Genomic DNA, 27,726 nt, shown 5'->3' with positions numbered 1-27,726 from the left:
GCTATCCTCGGCTACGATACAAACGCCCTCAGTATAGAGTGGGGCAGCTCGGACACAAACCGTAGGGGTGAGTGCCTATTACAACACATAATTAGTGAAGGCCTGTGCATTTACAATCTCGGTAATGAACCAACGTTCATAACTAGGGTCAGAGAGGAGCTACTTGACATCACTCTCAGCAACAGCCTGGCCAGTCCTCTGATCGCTCAGTGGCGGGTCTCACCTGAACCCTCACTGTCGGACCACAGGATTATCCGATTTGCGTTGGGAGCTGGGGTTCTGACAAGTCACCCAAAGAGAAAACAGACTGGGGTAAATATGAGGATGAATCTAACCAGGATAGAGGCACAACATAGAAATGTGGGTTGTATGGAGTTAGAGGACAGGGTCAACAAGCTGAACGGCAGTCACCGTGGATGCATGGATGCCTTTACCTCCAGCTGCCCGTGTCAAAGCCAAAGGGGAAAGCTAAGTCTCCCTGGTGGTCACGGGAACTCTCAGTTCTTAGGAAAGAGGTGCGGAGACTTTTCAACACGGCGAAGCACACCGGGAACTGGGAGGAGTACTTAGCCAGTCTGACAAAATACAATAACTAGATCAGAAAGGCCAGGCGTAGCAGCTTCAGGACCTTTTGTGAGAACATCGCATCTACTCCTGCCGCTGCTAGGCTACACAAAGCCTTAACGAGAGACAACACAGGAACCGGGCTAGCTACTAATGGGACTTTTTCAGTTACTGAACAGGAAAGGGCACTCGCCCTGCTGTCGCCCCACTTTCCAGACGCCATTCCCACTGCCGGGGATACGATGTTCCGTGCGCTCAGGCAAACCCTACTGGACTGGAAGCTGGCTTAAAGTCTCATAAACCGGCAAACAGTGCGGTGGGTTTTGGACTCCTTCGAACGGTACAAGGCCCCTGGGGTGGATGATGTATGCTAGGTGTTGCTGAAGCAGGGTGGGGAGCTCTTACTTCTACATCTTGTGGATATTATGAGGGACAATCTAGCACTGGCTCACATTCCAAATGTGTGGCAGAGGGCCAGGGTTATCTTTATCCCGAAGGTAGGTAAGAGAGATTACTTACTTGCCAAGTCATTCAGGTCGATAAGTCTCACATGCTTTAGGTTAAAGGCAATGGAGGAAATTATTGACCATGAAATCAGGTTTAACACTCTGAAACAAACCCCTCTGCATTCCAACCAGCACACGTACAGGGTGGGGAGATCCACGGATATTGCGCTGTATGCCTTAGCGGAGGAAATACAAGGGGCCTTTGAGTGTGATGATGTGGTGCTCTGTGCCTTCCTCAATATCGAGGGGCCTTCGATAACGCCCCCCATTTGGGAGTCGACAGAGCTCTTGAGAAACATCCGAAGATAGATAGCAAGGTTACTTCAGACCAGGGTCGCCGAAACTGAAGTCGGTGATAGCGGGTGCCCACAAAGGGGGGTATTATCGCCTCTAATGTGGAGCTTAGTTGTGGACGAACCCCTACAGGTACTTACTAACGAGGGCGTCCGCTACCAAGAGTACGCGGACGACATAGTAATTATCGCTAGAGGGAAGTTCGCAAGTACTCTCTGTGACATCATCCAAAGAGGTCTTATCCTTGCAAAAAGGTGGTTTGCAGATGTAGGTTTAAATATCAACCCTTCTAAGACAGCTATTGTCCCCTTCACCAAGAAACGAAATCTGTAGGGGATGAGGAAATCTCCAGGAGCCACGAGAGCAATGATGGTGTGCAAAAGTCTAGCGGATAAAATCCTGGGTGTGCACTCCGAGGATCCTTAGATGGATGTACACCATGATAGTGAGACATATAGTAACTTATGGTGCGGTGGCTTGGTATTCCAGGACTACTATGGGAATGGTGAGGCAGAAACTCTCCAAGATTCAACGTCTGGCATGTGTATGCATTACGAGAGCAATGCACATATGCCCAATGGCAGCGCTGCAGGTAATCCTGGAGCTCGAGCCACTGCATCTCTCAATTGAACAGGATGCAAAGCGAACCCTCCCTAACTGTGCGAGAGCGGGCTTCGGCAAAGGCAAGGTGTTATTATCTAGGAACAGGGACAAGCTAGGTACCCAGCTCCCTCTGGCTTTGTTCCCCAGGAACGATATTAACAGAGACGTGGTCTTCAAAAGAGATTTCAGGACCCACACTTATAACAAACCGACCTGGTGTATCCCTATTATGGAGAGTCAAATACAAGCGAGCACAATACAGTGGTACACTGACGGCTCTAAAACATCTGCGGGGATTGGAGCAGGCATGTAAAATAATTAATTTTTTTTCTAAATAACTCATATACATATTTTCAATTTTTTTTGTGCTCATGCAGACGGTATTTTTTAGTTTTCGGTTAATTCTTTCATAAAAGAACTCAGGTGGTGGGATAGAAAGTCAGTTAATTAAACCCATTAGATAAAAATAAAACTACATATCGCTAGCTTAGAGTGCAAAGTTGCTAAATCAAATTTTTTTAATTTTACAGGTGAGGAAAACAACTTCTTATAGCCATTTCCTTCGAGTATTTCGCAAAACTTTGAATACAACATTTTGCGTGTTTAAAGCAAAACAAAACTCTATACGAATAATAAGGATTCGATCTTTATTAAACGATTTCGTATTATTTTGGTTTTGTCGAATTTTCGGTGCGTCTTTTGGACTTATCCAATTTGCCTTTCATGGAATAAAAACGATAAAAAAATAAAACAAGTACAGTAATCCCTTTTGAAACGATGCATTTTTAATATCCCTTGCTTCCTATATCAAAATATGAGTTTTCATAAAAAGTGGACTTAACAACTTTTCACTCTAAGCTAGCGATATGTAATGACCTATTATAGCAAGAGCATTGTAAATTTTACTAATTTTATAAAAAAAAATACAAAAGGAAACATAAAAAAAAAACAATAATTGTTTGCGCTCTTTTATAGCTAGCGATGTCAGATATGTACTAACATATGTACAAGCATGCATGCATACATACATACATATGGATCTACATGTGTACATATATATGTAGTATGTACGTAGTTATGTATGTTACACTTAGGGCCGGTTATTCAATGTCTGGTTATCACTACTTGCCGCTTAAACATCATTATCGACGTTTTCGCCATTATGCATACAACATGTGATCGATAAAGCAGTCGTTGTATTTAACCGGAGCTTCTACCTCTGATTAGTGCTAATCAGACATTGAACAACCGGCCCTTAATCTTGAACTGGCATAAACGTAAATATTACCGCTTTGGAAATTAATTTTTATAGTTTCCTCCAATTAAAGCATAATTAACACAAATTTAAGCATGAATATTGGTTCGTCAGAGCTTAGAAAATTCTTAACGATTACGCTCACTGCAAGGCAACACTCCCAATTTGAGCTTCACTGTATAGCTGCCAAGCCTTTTGGATTGTCGAATTTGGAAACATAAAAAACTACGCATATACATTTGCGTGGTACAAAATAAGTAAAGTCGAAATTTTAATGCTATCACACCCTAGGATTGTTGTATATCGAAAAATATATATAATATTTATTTTGAAATCAAAAATGTTTAGAGATCGCTCATAGTTTTCCATATATTTTGTACGGGGAAAACAACGTTTCGTAGAAGTGGTTTAGAATCCCTGAAAAACCATTTTTTTCAATTCAAATTTCTGGTTATCTTTAGAAGACTTCCAATAACAATACCCAATTGTTTATTCAAACATTTTTTAAAGCTAAAGATTTTTCATTGGTCCCCCATTGCATTTTCTGGAGCTTTTGGCGGACCTATAAATTATAGTTACTCTGAAAAAATTATGAAATAAACAATTGCTTATTATTGGGAACCTCTTGAACTTTCGATTTAAAAATATTGATTTTCAAGAATTATAAACTATTTCTACGAAAAGTTGTTTTTTCTTCATATAAAATACATTGAAACCATTGTGCTCTTTGAGCGACCTATAAATATTTTTTGATTTCAAAATAATAAAATAGTGTCCAACAATGTCAAAACTGACTGCAGTCAAAACAGACGTCCAATACATTCTCTACTCAATTACCTGCTCAACTCAACTACCTGCTCTCAGAGAGCACTCTTCAACCAACCAACAATATGCGAGCAGTGGAACCACATTTCCCGCTAGTTATGCGAGCCGAAGAAGTATTTAGTCGGATTTCAGCGAGCCCGAAAGAACAACTGATACAATGAGGAGTGTCAAAAAGCTGCAGAGAAGAAAGATGTTGACAACAGGGCCTCCCTGCGTTGGGGCGCAGGGCGAGCTATGTACAACCGTTACAGGGAACTGAAGCGGGATTCAAGACATATTTGCCGCAATAACAAGAGGGAGGCTGAAATACGTGATTGCGAAGAGCTTGAAATGCTGGACGACAGGAAAAATGCCTAACATTTTAGCAGAGAGTTAGACGACTTACGGAAGGCGATAACTTATGTAGGAATAACTGTGGCAACCTAGTGACCGATGTCCGACGACTGGAAATTAAGTGTACTCTGCCCAATCCACAAGAAAGCCGGCACAGCCCTACACGTCAACTTTCGCAGAATCAGCCTCCTAAGCATATTTTGTAAGGTAAGCCCACTGTCATCAATTGGGCTTTGTCAGTGTGGCTTTAGACCTGGAAAATCCACCCTAGACCAGATATTCACTTACGCCAAATTTTCGATAAGACCCGCAAGAAAAGCATCGACACACCCAATCAATTTGACGACGATGTCTGAATTTAGTATGCCCGCAGAACTTATACGGCTGTGTAAAATGACGTTGAGCAATACAACAAGCTTATTCAGAATTGGAAAAGACCTATCCGAGCCGTTTGATATCAAACGACATAACGACTCCTTTTCCTGTGATTTCTTTAATATGATGTTAGGGAAGATAACAAGAGCCGCGCAACTGAGCCCCTCAGGAACAATTTACTAAAAGAGCGTGCAATTGCTGGCGTATGCCGATGATATCGACATCGTCGGTAACACAACCGCGAAATGTGTTAAATAAGGAAGCAACATTACTGTTATAATTTCGAGAATATAGAGAATGTCGTTTACTTGGGAACGAGCATAAACACCGATTATAATGTCAGCATCGTAACCCAACTCAGAATCAATCTTTCCCACTAGTGCCACTTTGCATTGAGTAGGCAATTCAAGAGTAAAGTCCTCTCTCGACGTACGAAAATCACACTCTTTAAGTCATTCAGTAATGAGGCGGCTCTCGGAGTATTCGAGAGAAAGATTTTGCGGAATATTTACGGGCCTTTATGCATTCGCGACGTGCCGCAGATGATGGAACGATCAGCTGTATGAGCTTTACAGCAACATGGCTCCGCTGGTTTGACCATTTCGTTCGAATGGACACCGACGCTCCAGCTCTGAAAGGATTCTACTCGGAACCCGATGATGGAAGCAGAGGAAGATGGAGGCCCCCACTACGACGGAAGGAACCAAGTGGAGGAGTTGGCTTCACTTGGCATTTCCAATTGGCATCAGTAGGGACAGAAGAGAAACGACTGGTGTGCTTTGTTGAACTGGGCCAAAATCGCTTAGGTGCTTACAGTGCCAAATAAGAAGAATGAGAAGAAAAACAAGTAAGAGCAGCGCTGTCTTCGACTATGCCGAAGGCTTCATACCTTTCATGAACATCTGAAAACTTTACTTTAACATATTACTGCATTTGAAAAAATGTGTATATTCACAGCACACATAGATAGAGGAGTTACATATATAAAAAATCTTATCTATGGAATATATACCCTATATAGCACCAATCTAAGTGATTTTCACTGCTATGTGATCGTTATGTAAACCGGTAACACAATTTCATGGGTTTAGCTTCCTACATAAAGGAAATATACTGGTATCTGAACAATCAGTGATATAAGAGATAAAGCTTATACAGCATAGATTTTGACAATTTTCTCAGTAGACTTTGTATTATTATTTATAAAAAAGCTTACGGAATTTATCGGTTTTAGCTGTCCAAATAAATTATTTTTACATTAAAACCCCACATCTGAACAATCAGTTTTATGGAGGCAATAAATAGGTTATAGTGACCCGATCTTTGCAATTTTCACTCTAAGTTTTCTGTTGATAATGGAAGTACTGCAAAATTTAATGTTCTTAGCTGCATAAATGGAGAAGTTATAACGAAAAATCTCATAGCTAAACAATCAGTTGTATGGGAGCTATATGTTATAGTGGTCCGATTCCTCCGGTTCCGACAAATAATTAATACATTATAAAAATACACCCACCTACCATATTTCATCCGGATATCTCGAAAACTGAGAGACTAGATAGCATACAAACAAACGGACAGGCGGACAGACGGATAGACTGACATCGCTAAATCGACTCAGCTCGAAGTTCTGATCATTTAAGTCTACAATTTAATGGGTCTATCTCTTCTTATTCTGGTACTTACAAACATCGGCCCAAAGTTATTATACCATTTCATGCTCATGAAAGGTATAATAAATGCACTCTTATCCAAGAATAATAATTTGTAAGAGGGTTGCCAACTATCTAAAAATTTGTATCTCTAAATATATCTATTAAACAAAATAGCTTACGTAATAACGAGCATAATTCTATAACCCTCATAATTTTTCACTATTACCATTTGGATATAATTTGTCTGAGTCCCTAAGAAAAAAACTCTAAATTTTTCCATAGTGTAATCTACCTTTTTATTAACTGTTATTATTCTACATAAACTTATTCTACATTCTAAATTTTTTTTGGGGTAGATATTGGGATACAGGCCGTAATATTTGAACAGGTGATGCGTTATGGATTGTAAAACAAAGTTGCATCACAAATTTAATTTCGTAAAAAATGTAACTTACGATAATTTTGCGCAAACAGTTCCATATGTGTATTGTTTGTACATATGCCGATGCAAACATTTACGTTTTCAGTTCATTTTGTGAATTTACTAAAAATATTAAGCATGTGGGTATACTCACGCAACTCAAACAACAATGTGTAGACTGTGCGCTCGCATATATACACATATTTACATGCCCTACTGCCCGCAATTTTTGCTTGCATGCAAGTCAATGAATGCTCTTGGCAGTGATCTTATCGATGGTCATTGCGCAGTTTTTTCATATATGTACATACATACATTTACGATATGAACGTGGCTAGACGCCTTGCATTCCCAGGGGGAAAATTGAAAAGGTTTTTGTTAAAAAAGTTTAAGTTTGGCAGTCATCTTATTGTCACTAACACAATTTTGGTATTGCTTCACCAATCAAGAGATAGTACATTTGTATAGTTTTTTGGTGACCGAAATGTATTTGAAAATATACATTTAATAGCACTCCAACACTTCTTAAATATTAATGTCAAATCTTTATTTTTCAAATAAATTCGCGCCAAAAAGTGGTACTCCAAAAAGTATGAAATAAACTTTTCCGATAACCCCATGTTAATTCTTGGAACTTATGTGAGCTCTTAACTTCAGTTAAGCTTTTGGTGGAAATGGGCTATTAGACTTCACTCTATACTTCCTCGCCGCCAAAAAGATGTAAGCACCATTTTTTTTTCTAATTTTCTGTTTGATGCAGAAATGTTCCTGGAGCAGCTAGATGCATTTCTGCATCAAAAATATATTTTGAAAAAAATTTCGCTTACATCTTTTTGGCGGTTAGGACTCGAAATGCTGGAAAAGTTAGATATCTAACCTCAACTATTTACCATGGCATGAATGCGTACATATATTTAACATTGGGTTTCTGTTTATTTAAAAATAATATTCGCAATTCATAAGCACATTCCCAATAAAGCTGTAAATATTTCCTTTCAGACAGCACGATATCAAAATGTTGTGGGTTTCAAAATTCATTTTATAAATGCATACATACATACATAGATATGTGCATCTAAAACTGACTGCATCAGCGATGCCAACTTGCGAGGAATTCCCTGATTTGCGGGGAATTTTTCTCGTTGCGGGGAATCGGGGAATGGCTGCTTTTTGCGGGGAATTTAGACTATTTAATTTTTAATCATTAAATAACTTACCTAGAGTGCATAATACTTTTTGTAAAACTTTATTTTTAGTCACAAAATTCCAACTCTGCCAATTTCTCAGTAGAAACACTATATAAACTTTGATGTCATTTATATATACATACATATTAAATAAGAAATGACTGGCGTGCTGGTTTGGACTCGGCCAAAATCGCTTAGGCGGTTACAGCGCCAATAAAGAAGAAGACATATTAAATAATGCAATTTTTGCGGCAGTTTACGAATCCGTAAGTATAAAGTTTCCATCAGCTCCAGATTTTGAGAAAAACTAGGTAAAAGTGTGAAAAATTCGCGCTTTTTGCAATATCTTAAAAGGTACAGCAAAAAACAAAAGGTGATAGAACCTTCCACTTAACCTTAAATTAAAGCTATAAATAAAAAAATAAATTAAATAATAACAAAAGTTAAATTGACTTCTAAAAATTACGAGTAAAAAGTTAAAAATTTTGATGAACTTTTTTTTTAATTTTTTGAGTTTTTGTCAGTTTTGCCCAAGGCGAATTAATATAAGGTGATAGCAGGAGTACAAAAACAAAAATTTACATGTATTTTGTTTTTGCTTTGGCGGCATTAACTGTCAAAATCTGTAAGAGTGTGTGTAGAAATTCAAACAAAATTTTTCAATTTGATATCAGAAGCCGTGCGGCGAAACACAGACACAAAATCAGCTGAGCTAGTAACACCACCTTATATAAATTCGCCTTGGTTTTGCCCAAAGTTTTTTACTTTGACTGATATGGCGAATGTAATACAATAAGATATAATTTTATAAAAACTTTGTGAAAATTTTATAATATAAGTACTGTATGTACATACGTAAATAAATTGCAGCAATTAAATTAAAAAATTATAGTTTTTCTAATGGAATCATGCCAGTGCGGAATATTTCACCGAAAATCGGGGAATTTCGCGGTGGCCAACGGGGTGAGAGATAAAATGAATTGGCATCCCTGGTCTGGATACAGATTGGCGTCATAGAACTAACTAACTTAGTTGCACTACAAAGTAAACTTTAGTGTATGCCAATACTATCCAATTTAAAACGAAATTTCGTAAGAAAAAATAAACATAAGTTTTGTCGAATGAAAAACGGCTGGTGAAAATATTTATGGTATTGATACAAGAATGATAGAATACAAGATTCTATTAAATTCCATGAGAGCGGAATAGCGGTACCGAGATGGGCGCCACCTTTATTCTCCACATCGTGGTATTGATAATGGTTATGGTTATATTTCTGGCCAGCGTTATCTCGGTGAGTTAAGGCGTCAAAAATCGAATTAGAAAAAGCGCAAGCAACATACGGCTCCTCATGCGTAAACATGCTTAGGGTTTATCAATTGGCGTGGATAGATTATTTCGCCATCTGGCGGAGAGGTCGTTGTCGAGGCGTCTGCTTAACCACGGAATTATTTTTCAATCACTAATGACGAATCTCAGCGAATATTCTAATTTTTTTGTGCTATATAAAGCGCGCTTGGTGGTTAAATTTTTAAGGGAAGGTTGGCAATAAATAGCTTCGGTCGTAGGTATAACGACGCGAGTTTTCAGCTTATGCGTACCTCCATGCTCTTTCGGAAGTAGCCAGTCTAACTCAACCTAACCTAACTCAATATCTAATTTCGTAAAGTGGAAATACTTGCATTCTATACGGCTTTAAAAAATGGAAACTAAAACACAAAATTTTAAACTGGTGCACAGCGGTTTAGCCCCATACATTGTTTGGAGAAAATTAGAACGAGTAGGCGGAGGGCTTTAATTTTTCGTATGTAAGGACAAAAGTTAAGAAAAAAGAGAGAAATTGGTGTGATCGGTTTATTTTAAAGCATACCTCCCATACAAACCTAACCTCAAAAACGCCTTAAAAATGTCATTCTAAAGGCGCCGATGAATGAAGGACTCCGAAATTTCGTCTATATATTCACAATAATACAGTTAGTCAACGTACAAAAAATTTGCAAAATCGATTTACTTCAACGCATACCTCCCATATAAAACCTGACCTCAAACCCGCTTAAAAATCTAATTAAAACCGCAACGATGAATGCACGACTCCAAAATTTTGGTCATATAAGTATAATTAAAATATAATCAAACACCCATAAAATGGTTGTAATCGCTTTTTTTTACGCACACCTCCCATACAAGCCTAACCTCAAAAGCTTCAAAAAGCTAAGTGGTAAAGAAAAGACCACGTATTATATAAACTGCATACTTGTGCACACTAAGTTATACAAAATGGTGTCTCTTATTTGGTACAGTTATTTAGTCTTCAAGGTTAAAAAAACAGAATTTTGTTTACTTTCGATTCGGCATGCCACGTTTTGGTAAAAGAAGGCAAAAAAAATTTACTTAGTTCAGTATACATTTTCTCAAGAACTATTTCTGTAAGGTTTGGATATTTATTTTTAAGGTTTTCGATACACTTATGCACTTCAGGATTACTTGCAATTGCAATTTCAGCTAATTCTGAATTAAGAATGTAGAAATTTGAATTATGTATTTAGAACAGAAAATCAAGTAATGTAATGACATTTTCAATAATTAGACATATGCCTCTTATGATAAACACTAAATATTCTTTTAAGGTGATGTTCGTTTCAGAGATTTGTCACTTGAAAAAGTATGTATTTTTTAAATTTTGTATGTATGTATTCAGTCCCATGACTTTACTGGCTTAGTTGAAATTATATTTACTGCCACATCTTTCAAAACCGAATCACCCAAGGGGTGTAGTATTAGTAATAAGTATAAAAAACGACAAAATGTAACTTTCACCAATATAATTTCTTCCGCCGAAATCCCACTGTGTGGCGCCTTAAATCCGACTTGAATTTTTTTATGCATTCTCTTTGAGACACCACAAATTTCCAATTGTTAATTCATGATTTATTTGATCTGTGCAAATATTTAGTGCAAAAAATTTTATGTCGATATTTTTCTATTTTCCAAGCATATCTGTACATATTTGGTTTCTGTATTCGTATATACATAAGTCATACATTTATTTAAACTTCATTATTATAAATATTTCGCCAGACTATTTGTTGAACCTGTTTAAATATCCACAGGACTATTTAAATATGAAAACAAGTAAAGAATTCTAAGTTCGGGCGAAGCCGTGCATGAAATACCCGGTGCACGTATTTAATATAGTTTTTTCACCTATCTGAAAATTACCGTTAAATGGTAAGCAGGGATTTCAACACTTGCGGCAATATATTCAGTTAGACTTAATGATATAAACTTGTACATATATCTAGGCATAAGTGGGCGGTACCACGCCCATTTTTTCAAAATTCTTATTCTTACTTGTTTTGAAGAGTTGTTGTGAGTATCAACTTTGAGTAAATTAGAATCCCTTAATTTACCGTTATATGAAAAATGGACGTAATTTTAGTCCGCTTCAATGTGCCAAGCACAATAATTGTACCGAGCATGGTAGAAATTGGTCGAACGGTTACCGAGATATACAAATGTAATCATACGCCCATTTTCCAAAAAATTATAATATTCTAATTTCCCTCCAAGAGATGATTGTAAACATCAATTTCGAGTGAAAAAGTTCCAGTAGCTACTAAAATATCGCAGTATAAGTATTTCTCCAAACTACCGTTATTTATAAGGGATGAAGGCGTGGTTGTTGTGAGATTTTTCCATTTTAAAACCCTCCGTCCTGAGCACTAAAGTAATATACGTACCTACCAAGTTTCGTTAAAATACCTCAATTTTTACTCGAGTTATCGTGCGCACAGACGGACGGACAGACTGACAATCACGGCGTAATCGACCTTCCTTTTCATTATTTGAACAAAGTTATAATACCCCTGTACACAGATGTGCTCGGGTATAATTAGAGTTGTGCAAAAAGTTAGTAGGCATACGAATAAATTAATTGGCATTATTTCACACATAATTCCATACATACACATAAACAATAAAGCAGCATATTTTGAAATTTTTGCTCCAATCTAATACTAATGGTTATTCGTACCATAATGAATGTAAACAAGTATAATTGATCATAGTCTTAAAATTATAGTAGGCGCTTTTTCTCAACAAAAATCAAGAAAAAAAAACAAATATTATTTGGTTGTGTATAGGACTAGTGTGACCATTTTGATCCAAGTGGATCAAAAGTGATACATTATTCGATGAATTTTGGAGATACATTTTTTCAAGTTTCCCAATAAACATTGGGCTTGGTTAACAATTCGAAAATGATTGGAAAACTAACATTTTTTTCAAGTCTCTCCTTCGATAACGAATCTGGAATAGGTTAGTATTCGATTCGAGAACTAGGCCATTCTCCAGCAAAACGGAACCTTCGTTATCTAATGAATTTTTTTCGTTATGAATTCGAAATCCAGCCCATTCTCGAATTGAAATTTTGATGAGAGAGTGTGATTGTATTATATTTCTATTCGAAAATGAGCTGGATTTCACTTCCTCTCTTGTTACTATGGTTTTAATTTTTTTTCGAACCCATCTCGAATGTATTTCCAATACACTATGAACGTTGGAAAACTAAGGTTGGGTATGAGTTCGTTCTCAGTTCGATATTCATATTGGATATCGAAGGTAATTTTCGAACGTTCGCCAAAATGTTTATAGGGTTGATACTTTTCCAAATACAAATGGAAAAAAAATTTTATATTTGTATGCATTACAAAACATGTCGCGCACCTGTGTCAACGTACATCCAAAAGTGCATTGTAGTTCACTGAATGAACCTTTCATGCATTGTGATTCATGGTCCATGACGAAAAACGTCAAAATGTGAATAAACGAACAATATCATAGCGTTGCATTTTTTTTATTTTCGCTATGTTCAATAACAAAAATTAGGGCTTGGTACTCGGTAATTCGGTGCTCGGTAAGGCCCTGTTTCCACAGGAAAAAACCATTGTCGTGATAACCTTGGCATCTATTGCAGGCAATTTGATAGTCTGACAGCCATATTTTCACTTTAAAGAAAGCGTGCTGGTGGTAACATCGATGAAATATTAATATTAAATCAAAATAAGAATCTGTTCCTTATTGGATTATTTATGATAACGTTTTAGGAATTTATTCAGCACGTTTTTTTTTTTAAGATTTAAATTTTTTTAAACACCGTAATTGAGAGAATATTTTGTCTAGCGGCGTCATGCGGCAAATGCTTATACATATCAAGACATCAAAGTGCCCACACACTAAAACTTACAATCATACTGCTCGTCAAAATGACAGTTGGTAGGCCATCGGTGTTTGCCTGTGGAGTTTTGCGGTAAATTTCCCCAGACTTAAGATGTGTCAAAATGCGAAATCGAAAGTCTACTTCCCCGCCAGAAAGTCCTTTTTGCAGATTTGCAACTGCAAGGTGTAACTGCAACTGAAATTACGCAAATCGCTTTCGGGAAATAATTTCAACTTGCTCGCGCAATAAATGTTAAATTGTTTTGGAAAATGGTTTTTCATAAAAATTATTGGTTAATCCATATTGATACTTTGATAGTTAAATGAAAAAAGTGACACATATTGATACATTTTAAGTCTTTTGTCTGCTACAATTTTTCACAAGCCCGCGGTCACACTGTATAGGACAACAAAAAAGTTAAGTAGTAGAAAAAATTCGTGCTTTTAAATGTGTAAAATTAGCACATTTGCTGCTGCACTGGTACTACTGTATATAGTCGTAGATATCTATCAATTAGTAGCATCTGTTGATACGAGAACAGATTCATTTCCAATATTTATTAATAAACTAATGAGTTAGTCAACAATAATAACACCATATTTGTGCATTTTGCAAAAATTTTAGGAGATTTCACACGATTTGTGGAACAAATTTAGAGAATAAAATTTAAAAGTAATTGAGTTATTTCTGCACATAAAAGTTAGAAAACTCGAAAACATTTTTCATTCGAATTGTGACACTTCAGTTTTTCGAGACTTACGAGAGAATACCCAAGGGTACGAAACTAATATTATTACTATGGCTGAGACTGCGACCTCCATTAAAAACATTCATATTACAGATCGTACTCGTTTGGGCAATGGCTCCAGAATTTTTTCAGTGCGGATATTTAATAGCAAAGTTCCAGTTTTTTCAACTGTCGCTTTCCCGCCAAAGTTCTACGATGGAGTTCGGATATTACCGAGTATATCAGAATGAACGGTAGCTAAATTATTCGATAAGGATTTGTGAATATTTCGAAGAACCTAGAAGAGCTTTTTCTACCGCCAACATTAATCCAGAGCGCAGCGCAGATTAAGCAAGCCGCGAGGTCGTGGTTGGAATCCCACTGCAGTGCACTGCCAGCAATAAATATTTAAAAAAAATATATCAACTATTACCCACTTTTATATGTTTTTAAATTTAATTATAGTTGTTGCGGTCTTTTTAATGAAGTTAAAACTATAATTTCCTCTCTCAATAACTGAAATAATATCTTTAGCACATCCAATCAGTCATGGTGAATTTGATTCGTTAGCTGAATAGTTTTGGATAGTACTGTTTCGACGACTCGACAAAAAAAAAACTCAAACATAAATCTACAAAATCGTATTTTCTGGCCTAAATCGACAGGGTGCGACCTCTAAATGACCTTTAAAAAATCTATAAAAATAGGCGATATTATTTCTCATAATAAAAATGAATAAAATTAGGGGGTAGGGTCTTGAAATTTCAAAAAAAAGCAATTTCGATGGGCACCCTAATGTACATACATAGGCGTTCATACATATATTTATAAGATGTGGCAACAGGTTCGATGTTTACTTATTAATATTAATTTATTATAATTAGTATAACTTTGATATGTAAATTACCGAGTTTCACTTTTAACATACTTATGTATCTAATAAAACGATCTTAAACAGTGGTTTTAATGTCGCACGCGTTTTATATGGATAAAAAGAAATGAGCAAAAACTAAGTTTTGACCTTTATAAAACAAACATATCGTCACCTAAGGGTGGAAAGGGGCCAAGTCCATTTTTTTAAATTGTTCTGCCATTCTGCATCAGAACTAAATTTAAAAAAAAAAAATGGATTTGGCACCTTTTCATGTTTAGGTAGCGATATGTATTTAACATTTTTAGGCTGCGTTTCACCAGATTCATTTGAATGAAAATTACTTTAATTTCCGAATTTTCGGTTTCATCCCGCAATGTTAATTTGTTTTTAATTTTGATTTAATCGGCCTATGCTCTTCACTTAAATAAAAATGAATTCAGAACAACCACACTCAGAGATATTACGCGCTTAGTCAGCTGATCAATATACACAGTGTGTTTACACACACCATAATTGTGTGTAACACCTGTTTACTTGTATACCAGCCAGTGATGCAATTGATGGTACAATTGTACTTTTTTGGTACATTTTGGAAGCCAAAAGTATATTGGTATTACATTGACAATTTTTGATACATTTTTGTCAAGATACGGTACTGCAGCACAATTATGACGAAATACCACACTCTATTTACTTGGAGTTTTAAATTTTTGTGCATAAAAATATAGTCATATTTTCCTACCATATTTAAGTAAATACGTGGTGTTTATTAAAAACGAAACTCTTACTTAAATCAAAAAAAAGTTGCTGTCATAATGGGTCTATTCATAAAATTTTCCAGTAAGTACTAGCAGCCAGAAAATAAAATAATCATAGCGAGTAAAATTGAAGGGAAGACTAAAATATGGGAAAAAGTTATTGAACGCAAAAACAGTAAAAAAAAATTCTGACTTTTTGATAGGTGAATTTGGTAGGAGTATTTTTGTATTCTCCACACAAAATCATCCAGCAGCAAAAATTCTCAGCAGTTTGCAAAATTTGCAAAAACTTGCAATCTTCGAAACAGCTGATAACTTTTACAGTTGCAATAGGTGGTTCATTTGGTAAATTATTATCCGCTTGGTGCATTGTGCCCAATTTGAAATTTTTTTTACTATTGAATACTTTTGTATAGGAAAGATGTTTTTAACATATAAATGAATTATCTCGGTATGAATAAGTTTTTTTGATACCACATTATGACGCGTTCAAAAATAAAAGAATCTCCTCCAAGCACCCTTCCTTGTTTCACAAAAATTAAGTAGATATAGCTGCAAATGTGCCTTTAAAATTATCCCATTTTCGTTTTAATGATCAACTGACAAATTCGGCCAGAACCTTTCAGCATTTTTATCTATTTTGGTACATTTCTGGGAAAAATATGGTACAATTTAAAAATTTTATACAGCAGCCATAGTTGACGCACGGAAATTAGAAAATTAGAGATTAATAGTAAATTAACTAAACTGAACTTTTCTTCCTTTCTTTTGTTTATTCACGAACACATGTTTGTGGTCAGCAGAGTTTTTTATTTGTAAGTTTTCACAGGTAAAATTTTTCCCAGCAGAAAGTGGCAGATTTCAGTGTCATTTTGCGCTCTCGACTTCCCCCACTTTGCAAGATTTTAGGTACGAGGGCACTGCTATTAACTTTTTTATTTCTATAAAAGGAAATATCTTTGTAAAACTTCCATTCCGTTAAATGCAAAGATTTTTTTTTTTTTAATTTTTGTATTACTAGCACTTAGATAATAATATAACTTTTACGCTTTTGTTGATTACCTTGCCATTTTGGTGGCCTTTTCAAACAATTGATTTGGACTTATGTTTTCAACCTTCGACACGCCATGTTTTATATCATGAATTTTATACAGAAAATCTAAAAACATATGTATATGTAACTATGTATGTGGGTCGTTCTTAAAAAACATGACCATTCTGAATTTTGTAATTTTTAAAAATTAAGTTGGCCAAATATGTTTATAATTGGCCTCATGTGGTTACGGATGGTATCAACAATAGGAATCCATAACCAGCAGTATTTTTTTTAATTTTTGGAGTTTTTGGAGTTAATAAGTCACAGAGTGGACCGGTAACAGAGGGGACAAATTAACTCAAAAATACCATATTTTAGCTTTTTATTCGAATTTTGGAGAATTTATTTGTACACTTAATTAATGTACATAAAATATTTATAAAAAAATTATAAAATAAATAAAAAATCACTTTACTCACCGTTTTTCAACAGTAACAGAGTTGACACTGAATAAGGGTACGTACCCGGCATACAATTGGGTTCCTTACTCAACAACGCACTAAACAAGACTGAACAGTTCAAAACACATTTTGTTGATTTTAGCTAAGTTATGATGGAGAAGCATAAGAGAAATATACGCGTCATAACGTTTAATAAAAATTTTTCAATAAAATGAGTGGACGTAACAGAGGGGACCAAAACCTGGGGACACAAATTTTCTTCATAAAAATTATACAAAAAAATTATTTTTCATCATTCTTTTCTATATATGGTATTAATATACACAAACTGAATAACAAAAATTGTAAATATTATTTTTTTTCAATTTTATTTCAACTGAAAATAACTATTAAATTTTTATAAATTGGCTCGGGACACAGGTTTTTGCTAAACCTTTGACATTGAAAATATTTTTTAAGTTATTTTCAGATAATTAATTATTTTTTTTTTATAATATAACGGGTGATTTTTTTGAGGTTAGGATTTTCATGCATTAGTATTTGACAGATCACGTGGGATTTCAGACATGGTGTCAAAGAGAAAGATGCTCAGTATGCTTTGACATTTCATCATGAATAGACTTACTAACGAGCAACGCTTGCAAATCATTGAATTTTATTACCAAAATCAGTGTTCGGTTCGAAATGTGTTGAATGTGTGAAAAGTTGGCAGAAAATCCGCTTTTTTATCGACAAATTTTGTTCAGCGATGAGGCTCATTTCTGGTTGAATGGCTTCGTAAATAAGCAAAATTACCGCATTTGGAGTGAAGAGCAACCAGAAGCCGTTCAAGAACTGCCCATGCATCCCGAAAAATGCACTGTTTGGTGTGGTTTGTACGCTGGTGGAATCATTGGACCGTATTTTTTCAAAGATGCTGTTGGACGCAACGTTACGGTGAATGGCGATCGCTATCGTTCGATGCTAACAAACTTTTTGTTGCCAAAAATGGAAGAACTGAACTTGGTTGACATGTGGTTTCAACAAGATGGCGCTACATGCCACACAGCTCGCGATTCTATGGCCATTTTGAGGGAAAACTTCGGAGAACAATTCATCTCAAGAAATGGACCGGTAAGTTGGCCACCAAGATCATGCGATTTGACGCCTTTAGACTATTTTTTGTGGGGCTACGTCAAGTCTAAAGTCTACAGAAATAAGCCAGCAACTATTCCAGCTTTGGAAGACAACATTTCCGAAGAAATTCGGGCTATTCCGGCCGAAATGCTCGAAAAAGTTGCCCAAAATTGGACTTTCCGAATGGACCACCTAAGACGCAGCCGCGGTCAACATTTAAATGAAATTATCTTCAAAAAGTAAATGTCATGGACCAATCTAACGTTTCAAATAAAGAACCGATGAGATTTTGCAAATTTTATGCGTTTTTTTTTAAAAAAAAGGTATCAAGCTCTTAAAAAATCACCCGTTAGTTACGTAGAATCGATAATAATTTATAAAAATGCAGATATTTTTCTATTTTCTTTTTGAAGAAACAAAATATAAAATAGTAAAGTCTGGGGACACCAATTGGTCATGCTTTTTAAGAACGACCCATGTATGGTCTTTTAAATGTTGGTACTTTCTCGGCTTATTTAGTACACTTTTTTTGGCCATTTGGTACAAAATTAAAAAACTCATTTATCAGCCCTGCTTCTACAACCACTTTTAGCACGGTGCTGCCGTATTTTTACTCACTTAAAAAAAGCGCTTATTGAAACTGAAAATAATTTAACGCAGCCTTAAAGCTTAAACAGACGGCAGCGTTGATCCGGATTAACTTGGATTTAATCCGGATCAACTGCAGTTAATTCCCGAGTAGATCCGGAGCAACGCTGCCGTCTGTTTATGCTTTTAGATACATAAGTACTTATGAATTTAGAATCTTTAAAATTTCCGGCATGTGCATAAATACATACATATCGCTCATTTTCTTCAGTAGCGTTATATAATCCAAAAAATACAAATATTGAGCTGGGCATGCAGAAATTATCATTAGGTGCATTCTTTTGCAACACTCACTTAAATGCCGAAGTACATGCAAATCAACAACACAAACTCGGCTATTTATCCGAGTTCAGCGAGGTCGGTTAAAAAATACGCGACCTGAAGTGTAGTGTTCTTAATTGAAAAAAATGCTCTATTGTGAGTTTTAAATGGGAAAGTGGAGAGGGAAATTTTTATTTCCATATATACATTGAAGTAAATGAGCGATATTTGCCTACATACACACAATATACAACTTTTCACTATTTAAATTTTGTTTCTTACATTGGCGAAGCTGGACATTCTCTCTAAAAAAATATTAAGTACAATTTTTTATGTATATTTTTATCCTGAAAATACAAAAGTGTTGTCGTCAATGCTTAGAAAAAATTTATTTAATTGGCTGAATTAGAATGAAAATATAACAAACTAATCTTAATTTATAGTTTCTTATTATATGTATGTATGTACATATATGTGTGTGTGTGTATGGTGCACAGGTATAGTATATACGTACATAACTTACTGGGTTAAGTATGTCGCATAAAAATTACTAATATACACATATCTATGTATGTAATAATGTTGGCCATTGAGGTATAAATAAATATATACATTGATATTCACATAAACGTGAAAGAATAAAAACACTTGCTTTCACAAATCAACTCATCTTTTCTATAAAAAAAAAAATCATTAGGGAAGGTCGAAATATTTCGTGAAGTATAGTCTAACTTATTTTGTTTCCTAAATAATCTGGACATAATATAGGTAGACTAAAAAGGGCTAGTTACACTGAGGGAAAAAAATATTAAAATCAAATAGAAACGTAATTGATCTTACTATAAACGTCAACGAAAGTACTGTATATTGGTAAATATTCAATTCAATTACGCGCATATTAAAATGGCCGCGTTCTTACTGAAAAAGCATCCGTGAAGTGAATAATCAAGACAAAAACTTAAAAAAAAAATTTAATTTGCATATTGCCTGCAGTTGAATTCGAACCCGACCATCTGCGAATATGAACAACTTGTGGCAAGCATCTCTGCGCATTCAGCTACACCCAGGCATATAAATTTGCTTTCAAATGTTGAATATCCATCAACACCACAGCACGCGATTTGTACGGATAAACATGTATGTACTATGTATGTATGTGTTTGTTATCAACGCTCTCAGAGCGGCTCTCTGGATGCTTGGGGTGCGTATGTACACTTACATATACATACTCAGATATGAACAGTCAAATACGTGCGTAATAAATTTTGTATGAAAATATTATTTTTAAATACGAACATTTTTAAACGATAATCAAATATAAAGTATTCATTTTTACTATGCATTACTTCCCTCAGTGTATATACAAAAGTCTGTGTTGTGGAAGTTTGGCCAATACGGTAGTAGGCTTGTTGAAGTGTAATTCTGTAACGAATTTTTTGCTTGTATGTTTTTTTTTTTATTTTAAGTTTAAATTTTCAGACGCGCGGCAGTGTATTTTACGTTTGTTATATTCAGAGACCGGGAACAAAAGGTATTATCGAAACTAAATGTTGTTCTCGTAGTTTTCTGCTCAAAAACACTTCGAAACCAAAACCGAAATGAAAGCAAAACTGCCGATAACGTTCTCAATTGGGATTTATGTAAGAACAAATACCTGTGGAACGTTCCCAAAAAGAACATAATGCGAACAGTACTTTTGGGAACATTTATAAGAGAACAAAATGGAAAAAAAGTCTCCGCAAACGTTTGGCAAAGAAAAAAACGGGAAAAAAGGCTGAGGAACTTTCTTTCGACGAAGGATTTGAGAACTAAAGTCTCGGGAACTTTCTGACGGTTTGAATATTAAAATTAATGAAAAATATTGAAAGATAATTGTTCAAATAAAGTTAACGAAAGACTTAAGACACGAACTTTTAATGCACAGAAAATGAGTAATTTTCCATAAATAGAAAGTTCGTTAGAAACGATCTGGAAGTTGAAATAATACAGCTTTTCTCTGGCTTATAATTAACAATGGTGGTTCTCACTGAAACGATTTTTCTTGCCAACACGCAGACGCCCCTCTCACTCTCAACTTTTAAGTTCTCAAACCTTTTGGTCTCGTTTTGTCCTCTAGCAAAACGTTTCCCAAACTTTTGTTCTTCATTCCTTGAAAACGTTATCGATACTTTCGTTCTTATTTTGTTCTCATTGGAAACGTTCCCTAAAGATTCATTCTCATTCTGTTCATCTTGGTAATGCTCCTGAGAGTTTTGTTCCCATTTTGTTCTTTACGGAAACGTTCCCGAACCTTTTGCTCTCATTTTGCTCCCGCTTAAACTTCTCTCAATACTTTTGTTGACCAAAGAGTAATAAACCAATCAATAAAACAAAAATTATTAAAAATCAATGTTAATTCTTCTGGGTCAGTTGAACACCCGATACCCATACGTCTAACTACAGCCCTATCTGCAACAGTTTTACCTGCCATAACAAAGGTGTTATTTTAATCATGGCGGTAAGAGTGGAAGTGGTCTTGAGTGCCTGATACACTGATTCCGATGAAGTCGGCTTGTTGTATTCGCTCAAGGGTTTATGACTTCAAAGAAAAAAATACATTATCATAGAAGTTACATATTTCACCAATTGCCCCCTGCAGCAGCAGAAAGCCACCTTTTCCTCCTTCATTCTTTCCTACATTTTGGGCGTCCACGACAATTTTCTGTTTAAAGCCCACGTTAGCACTTGACTCGAAAAGCGCCGGAGCGATTCCAATTCAGGGAAAAGTAATATGTGCTATTTTATGCTTCCTAGTGAACAAGATGTGTTCTTTACAGCGAATCCACTGTTCGCGCACGAAGTAATCACCAAGTTCAAGTCGCCATAAGAAGAGGCCGCTTGGCCAATCCCTCGGCAGCCTCTTTTCTCCAGTTCCTCAAGCAGGTCATTTACGACCACAATTCAAAGGAAAGGCAAGAGAAGAGTCATAAAGATTTTGTAAGGATTGGAGACATGTAGTAAGGAATTTTTTGAGTTCTCAGTTGTGCCGTTATTGCGGAGGACCATCGAAATCGAAGCTCAACTATGTACATATGTATCAGATGATTGCAATCAAAAGTCATTGTTTCGACCGACCTACCATTGAAGTGCGCATATTGAGCTCTTTTTTCTCATGTCATGAAAAATTATATTCTGCAAATTGACGGGATTCTAATAGTATTTTCGAAAAAACCGTCTGACAGTTTTCGCCACGTCTTTTCAATTTTAGAATCTAAAAATAAGTTTTACTTCTGTCTCTACATTGGAACGCTGAAAAAAATCATTTTTTTCTTGCTTATCTTGAAGATTAAACTCACCCACCCTAAACTTTTTGTTGTGGGATTACGGATACGCTCTTACGCAAAAATATTTTTTTAGATTTTTAGCAAATCATTTATATAAATCTATTTAGGCGCCTTATGTTAGGGCGGTACAATTTGTTCGTTGATTTGCGGAGGACATACAAGAATTTTTTCATAGAAAAGCCAAGCGCAACCAAGTTCAAATCTTCGTTTGGCTATTTCTATGCCATGCGGCTAAGCACTTATTCTTCTCGATTGGCTGGAAAACTTAAAATGATTTTTCAAGCGCTCATTTGTCCACAGTTCTGAAGGCATATAGAAAGCATTAGAGGATTGATATAAACAGTTGGACACGGCACGTATTACTATTCTGCAAAACTTATCAAACTATTTTATGAACTTCAGTAGTTTGTCGAGGGATATAGCATAAGGCTCATCCATTCTCAATCAATCCGCCCCAAAAGTCTATATCCAAGATATAACCAGTGGGTCTTCCATGATACCTCTGCTGAGCATACCACAACTTATTGCTCACTCGTTCTCTGCCTGTGAAGGACCTTGTCCACCGACCTTTTCAGAAAACACTTTTTTGTTTTCTAAATGTCAGTTGTTCAGCATCGGTTCTCATAAGTCTTATTCGTTATATTCCTGATATATTTGTCATAGTTCCCGCTACAATTGCCACTATAATTGGCTCCGGCTCAAGTGGACGCTCCAAAGGACCATAGCTCAGCGGTCGGCACAGAAAGTTTCTACCGAATTCCCTAAGCGATTGTTCGGACCTCTTCATTGCTCCCTTGTAGGAAAGCTTACGAAGTGTTTCCTTCCAACAAAGACTACATACATCAGTTTTTTGTTAGGGGTCAAAAACAAATTTAGTGCTCTGAAAATTTTGTAAACAACTGTGTAGGCTCGATACTCCAATCGTCATGTCACAATTTAAAAGAACGTAGTCGATACATCGTTTTTATTACTTACTTTCTCTTGAATTGCTTAGTACACGGATAGTAAATTCAAAAAAGCATAGGAGCCCCTCGTTTATAGCTAGTGTGGTTAACTCCTTCCGATTTTCTTTCCCGCCTAAACAAGACCGCTGGAGTTGACAGCAAGACCCTGCATATACCTCCTTGGGGAATTTTCTAGATGCTAATCACAAACATCATTCGTAATCGTAATCTTGGACGTGAACTAAGTCTTGTAATTTTCAACAAAGTAAGGCTGCGTGTATTTAACTAAAGCCACCCTAATGTATACATATTTATATACAGAGATACATATACATACATATAAGTATTTTAATGCACGCAATATTTGTCTAAAAAACTGTCTTTAATCCTAACAAAAGAAAAGAATTTTTGGTGTTTTCTACGCAGCACTTTTTCTCCTAGAAAACCCATTCATTTGATGAACGGCACCGTTTTTTTATATTTTTCTGCTTTGGTCAATAAACAATTTGCGTGAATCTTAAAGACAAAGGATTTCTGTGATATATTTGCCACTAAAAACTTACGACACGAACGAAAGAGAAAAAAATGTTAAACATTTTTTACGAATTTTTGTGTTTTTGATTGCAAATACCATTTCAAAATAGGAATGCTTAGTTCGTAACGGCATATTTAGCATTTTAATAAGGAGCTGCTTTTATTGTAACAGCACACTGAGGCCTACATATTTATGTATAAATATTAGATTGTCCCAAGAATATATGGAAAAAAATTTGTTTGCAAACCCTCTATATTTGTGCTTTTTAGCCTAAATAGAATATATATGAAGGTGTATGGCCATAGGATAACGATAACCCGTGCTGACTTTTTGGTGAAGTTTAGTTATTTAGTTGATTGTACGAAACCGTTTTCGTACATATTACGAAAATATGAGACATCAGATCTTTAGTATATTTTACGAATGTATTCATCCTATTTACTAACGAATTTTGTGCTATTTACTAAAGAATTTTGTGTTATTTCTTTGTTTTTTACGAAATTTTTGTAAAATTCACGGAAATAATTCGTATATTTAACGAAATTATTTTCGTAAAATCTGCTCTTGTATCGTAGAATGTGCGATTGCTTTCATTTTCCACACTGTAAAAAACATATTACGAATTATAACACAACACTTTTATTTTGTTTTTATCGTTAATCTTAAACGTTTTTGTTTAATAAAATGTTTTGCAAAAATGCTTAACATTAATAAATAAATATAGAATGAAAGTGTTTTGTTATAATTTGAGCCATGTTTTTTATAGTGTTAAGAATAAAAGCAATCATACATTCTAAGAAAGAAGTTCAGATATTACAAGTATAACTGTCGTAAATAATAAGCTTTACCGAAATTTTCTGACTAAACTGTATGTAGTTTAAAATTGATAAAAAAGGTTATTTAACCTGTAATAAAGCTTAAGTCTTTTAGTTATAAGCATACGAATAGGTTCTATACTACATATTTTTTTATTGCTTAGGCTTCATTCAAAACATTGTATGCTTAAAAGCATAGTATATCCACAGCTTTAATATTTAATTTTGTATTGTATTTTTATCCAGCAAATCCCTTTTTAAAACGTTTAAAATTTTATTATACGTCTCACAGCAGTCAACAAGTAATTCCGCAATGACACGCGATACATAAAAATATGATGAAATATTAAATTGCCGTTAATTTAGTATATTATACGATAATATTCGTATGTTGTACGAATTTAAAAAACATGTTTCTGCATTAGTACTTTATACGAAAGTATTAACTAAATTGATAGATTTCGTAAATGTTAAAACCATACGTAAATATTACGAATGCCTTCCTACAATATACAAAATTATTCGTACAGAGATTTGTTCAGTGCTTAACGAATGTGTTTCGTAAAATGTACGTAAGATTTCGTAAATTGTACTGAAAAAATGCCTTACGAAAGTCCTTTCGTTATATTTACGTATGATTCGTAAAATTTGGTTGCGTTGTGAAAAAAATGTTCGTATTATGAACGAAAGTTTCATACATTGTACAAAAACCAAGAAATTTTATTTTCAGTGTAAAGCATTAGAGGCCTCCTTAAAGCCCTGTATGCAGCTCTCAAGAAAACGGTCAAGAAAAAATTGCCATTATTTCGTGTGTGTGTCCAAGGAATTTTGACATTTTTGATACTTCACAGCCTGTTGCCTCACTCTTTCCTCAAGAAATAATGGAACGGGCTCATATTTCTGTTGCAAACCTGGGTTGCCTTGTGCTCTTTTTTCACAAAAAACTTTATAAAACCGTAGTAGAAAGCGTAGTAAATTTCTTAAGAACTGCGCACTGCCTTAAGGAAATTTGACTCAAGAAAATTTCTTAGCCATTTCTTGTACGTCATTTTATATGGAGTTTTTGTTTTTCTTGAGAGCTGCATACAGGCCTTAACTCTCTCTTCCACATTCAACCTCCAAGTCAGTATATTGTCCATAATAACGCCTAGATAAAAGAATCTTCTCTAGTTTTACAGCGAGACCCACCTCTCTAGTTGTGTATATCTTTCAATGTTTTCTCGATATAATATCACTCATTGAGTGCAGACTATGTATACCAGAGAGAGTGATGGGCATACTTAAATATTATTGTACTTAAAGTACCAGTTTGGGACCTAAATATTCAAATACTTAGTATTTGGAGATGTCTAAATATTCAAATAAAAAAACTTAGGCGTCTAGGAGTTTGCTAAATACTCAAGTAAAAAGTACTAAGGTATTTTCGAGCTGTTAGATACTGAATAAAAAATACTTGGGTATTTGGGAACTGCTACATACCAAAGTACACAAAATGAAAGTATTTAGCAGGTCCCTGGTCCAAACTACTCAGGTAGTTTGGAGATGCAAAATACTCAATCAAATCAACTCACCGGAACTCACTACACCCCATCGGGACTAGTTTGGGACAGTTTAGTTCTAGTTCGAGACCACGTCCGAACTAGTTCGGGACCAGTTAATAATTAAATACTAGCATACTGGGTATTTAATAACACCTAAAATACATAGTACTTAGTACTTTTTTACTACATCATAAATACCTAAATATTTCTGTACCGAGTACTTAATACTTAATAAACACAATTTTGCCCATCACTGCTACCAGAGATGGTAATGGCTGGATCATCAGCATAAGCGGTTAGCCTAGATGACCTACCTCTCATAGTGAATAAGAGCTTGCTCATTTGAAGCGCCACATTCTCCCTCCCTGAGGAGTGCCACTGTTCGGCTGAGGGGTGTGTCAAACAAAAAAAAACCGAATGCAATTTATATTAAGACATATGAATGTATAAATATTTTATTAATTATAAACTCGTATACTTTTATACATTTATTTACACACAAAAAACAATTGCCGCTTCACAAATTTTGTCTTGTGCTTGGCATAATCTTGTTAAATTCCTGATTAATTACTTGAACAAGGCACTATCTTCAAAAGTATCTGAATTTAATAAAAAACATATAAAAATAATAACTACGCTGCTCATAATATTATGCAAGCAAACAGACAGTAATTGATGGAGGCACATCTTTCGATAGGTACCGTCCTGGAACAATCAGCTTGATGTGCAATTTGATTTATGTAAGATTTCATAAGGTAAAATAACTATTGTATATATGTATGTATAAATATATCAATTAAATGAGTGCAATCAATTTTATTCTTTGTAATATTTTTTCTTTATAAAATAATGCCCGGAAATTTGTTTGTATTTCAGAAATGAATCGCGTGCTGAATGTGGGAAGTGTTTTTTTGGAAGTCTATTACCTGAGTACATGCAGTTTGAATACATATTACAAAGAAGCTTTCTCAACCTTCGAAAGGCAAATGGATAATCGCTGTATTGCCAGCATACACTCTTCAGATGTTGATATTAATATAGTCATAGTATTTAAATATGTACACGCATGTACATACATACATATTTATGTACGTACATACTAGGGTAGCCAGATATTTTAGTGACATAATCAGTACCGTTAGGATCAAAAATCAGTACAAAGCCATAAAAATCAGCTCATTTTTAAGCTATTTTCCGTTTATTAACAATATAACAACCAACTATCAGCGCATTAATTTAACAAAAAATAACTAATGGACGTTTAAATACATATAATATTATCAATATAGCAGTTCATTAGCTTAAAACAAAACAAAGGTATTACGTATGTATGTGTGTACACAGTGGCGGATTTAAATATTTGCCGCCCCTAGGCAATTCATAACTTGCCGCCCTTTTTTCACGAAAAAAATATATATATATATCAAATATGATTGTTATTGTCAGTGCTT

The 27,726-nt window shown here is 35.1% G+C and overlaps 1 protein-coding gene across 1 annotated transcript in view; it reads right to left on the bottom strand.

Moving 5' to 3' along the window:
* The window catches only part of LOC118735412, a 97,713-nt gene that overhangs the window by 62,340 nt on the left and 7,647 nt on the right, over positions 1-27,726 (bottom strand). The window lies entirely within an intron of this gene.

Source organism: Rhagoletis pomonella, unplaced genomic scaffold, assembly GCF_013731165.1.
Source record: "Rhagoletis pomonella isolate Grant_MI unplaced genomic scaffold, Rhpom_1.0 Rhpom_scaffold_00003, whole genome shotgun sequence".
Lineage (NCBI taxonomy): Eukaryota > Metazoa > Arthropoda > Insecta > Diptera > Tephritidae > Rhagoletis > Rhagoletis pomonella.
Note: the sequence above shows the minus strand (reverse complement) of the source record. Positions and strands in the feature narration are given on the sequence as shown.